General features: G+C 32.7%; 1 long non-coding RNA gene across 2 annotated transcripts; it reads right to left on the bottom strand.

Annotated features, from left to right (window-relative positions):
- Positions 1-677: 677 nt before the first annotated feature.
- LOC148235197 (uncharacterized) lies at positions 678-2,461 on the bottom strand. 2 transcript variants are annotated; one of them, XR_015809549.1, is made up of 2 exons: positions 2,117-2,461; positions 678-2,025 (listed from the first exon to the last, which is right to left on the bottom strand). It is a non-coding gene; the product is annotated as an uncharacterized LOC148235197 (long non-coding RNA). The 2 variants fall into 2 exon arrangements; XR_015809548.1 differs by having other exon boundaries at positions 2,091-2,461.
- Between the last annotated feature and the right edge of the window lie 380 nt (positions 2,462-2,841).

The raw sequence follows: 2,841 nt of genomic DNA on the forward strand, positions 1-2,841 counted from the left end.
AAGTATTGCAACTCATTGATTTGGTATTACTGGTAATGGTATTGGCAGCATATCGCAGATTGGATATTGACGCCTTCTTCCTAACTTATTATCTACTTCCCATAACTTTCGGTACCCTTTTAAAACATATAAAGAATACGAGTTGTTAGGGCATTAATCTGCCAGCGTGGGATGCGACACGACACAGCTGGACAAAAATAGTGCCGAGCGAGACGCACGTTTGTTGTTTAAGCATATTCGATATTTCTGTTATACAGGTTGTGCCATAATAATAGGGCACCCCAATAACAGTGTTATATCTTAAAAAATCGTGTATATATATATATATATATATATATATATATATATATATATATATATATATATATATATATATATATATATATATATATATATATATATATATATATATATATATATATATATATATATATATATATATATATATATATATATATATATATATATATATATATATATATATATATATATATATATATATATATATATATATATATATATATATATATATATATATATATATATATATATATATATATATATATATATATACCGTCTTTTTCCGAAAATAAGACACTGTCTTACTTTCTTTTTTGGTCCAAAATACGCGCTAGGGCTTATTTTCGGGGGAGGGCAAAAATAAAAGTATATTTATATATTTTTATTTAATATTTATTTATTTTACACAGAATACAGAAATTTAAATTTATTCAATTACAGTCGTGTCATCTTCTTCTGGAACATCGTCATAAATGATCAAATTCTGAAGTCTGTTCTGATTTTCTTCCAAATTCATTTCCTGTTGAATCATTGGTCCGAATCTCTCATGTCTTGCAATATAGCTATCGTTAAATGAATACTTTTTGTCTAAGTAGCCTGTTCGTAGTGCATTGGAAACACAAACAATTTTGTCCCATGAATTTTTTACCCAATTCACAACTTCTTGTAAGCCTGGTTTTACAAAATTACCTCGATGATTTCTCACCATTCTGTTTTCAATATATTCATTGATTTCCATCCGCAAATGATCCTTGAATGGCTTGTTTATTGCAATGTCAAGTGTCTGGAGGTAAGCAGTCATTCCTGCCGGAATCATTATTTGATCGATCTTCCTCTCAGCAAGAAAGTTTTTCATGTCTTTAGCACGGTGTGTACTGGCTGAATCCCAAACTAGTAAACCTCTATTTTGACCCCTCAACAGTGGTGGCAGCATAAAATCAACCCACTTTCTTATAACTGCTTGGGTGCACCATGCTTTTTCACTTTCAATGACATAAATTCCTGAAATGCGTTTAATCTGGTCTTTTTTACCTTTAGTGATTAAAAATGGCGATACTTTCTTGCCATCTAGACGAATCGCCAAAATACAGGTAACACGTGCACTATCGTAACCGGTAGAAGGAACGTAAATTGACGAGGAAGCCTTGTGGTGAACCGTCGTTTGAACTCCTTGGCCTAGGAATACCGCGGTCTCATCCATAGCAAGCATGTTGGAGAGTTGGTATTTCGAAAAATCGATGCCATCAACAAAAAGCTTAAACGCAAGTGCACGTTTAACAACTTCATTGTCTTCCAGCTTAAACATTGTTGTTGATCTCCTTAGAGACAGTTCATGTCGTTGAAGGAAGTTGTCCATCCAGTGTGACGATGCTTTAAATTCTTCTGTGGATATATTAAATTCAATTGCTGTTTCAAGAGCAAACTTTTGAATATCAGCCCTGCGCACAACCAAAGCCATTGCTCTCCTGTCGGCAATCCATTCCCAGATGCATTCTTCCAACTCAGAAAATAACGGCTGCCGACCTGATCCAACTCTGCGTTTTTTCTCATTTCCTTGGCCCACCAGTTGACACAGGTTATCGTAGTCTGCACGCCATTTGCGAACCATACGGAGATCCAGCATCTTCTCTTTACAGAAGGTTACAAGATTTACACCCCTGGAGTCTTCCACGATTCCCTTTTTGTACTCGACGGAATAGCTCTTTCGTTTTGTACTCATTTTAACTGAGGATAAAAATTATTCACTTTATAAAAAATAAAATTACGTATGAGGAAATAATCAGACTTACAAGACTGAAATGAACAAGTGTTATACCTGCACTGTCGCACAATGCATACTGCTGCCTTAGTTGTATTTTTAAGATAAATTCATAGAATTAATTTTGACACGTGCTGGTGCATTGCTTGAAATGAACTGTAGAGGTAAACAATGAATTTCTCGGAATATTTTGTTTCAAACATTTCTATGAAATACGAGTAGGTATAAGGGCAGCTAAACATACTTAATACATCAACAGCATTTTTTAACGAATTTTTTTTCACATTATTTTAACTAGGGCTTATTTTCGGGGGAGGGCTTATATTCCAAAAACTCCTGAAAATCACGCTAGGGCTTATTTTCGGAGGATGTCTTATTTTCGGAAAAAGACGGTATATATATATATATATATATATATATATATATATATATATATATATATATATATATATATATATATATATATATATATATATAAAAACCGACTAAGATTATTTAAAGTTTATTTTTAATATTTAGTAGGCCTACCCTTATCTATAATTACAGCTGCAAACCTATGGATGGAGACAATTTCCTTCAATCCATCTGCAATTTTTTTTAATTTTGGGTTAGCAGTTGTGTTGGGTAACATTTTCTTTTAATTTTGCCCATAAACGCTCTAAGAATTTAGGTATAGTGACTGTAGGCTATCATAAAAACGTCAAACCTTTTGACGCAAACTAACCCCTGCTTTTTAGCAAAGTAAGGCATGGAACGTTTTCTTGTTGAAATCGGATGATAGC

Source organism: Plectrocnemia conspersa, unplaced genomic scaffold, assembly GCF_051122295.1.
Source record: "Plectrocnemia conspersa isolate PC_06_02 unplaced genomic scaffold, ASM5112229v1 ptg000005l, whole genome shotgun sequence".
NCBI lineage: Eukaryota > Metazoa > Arthropoda > Insecta > Trichoptera > Polycentropodidae > Plectrocnemia > Plectrocnemia conspersa.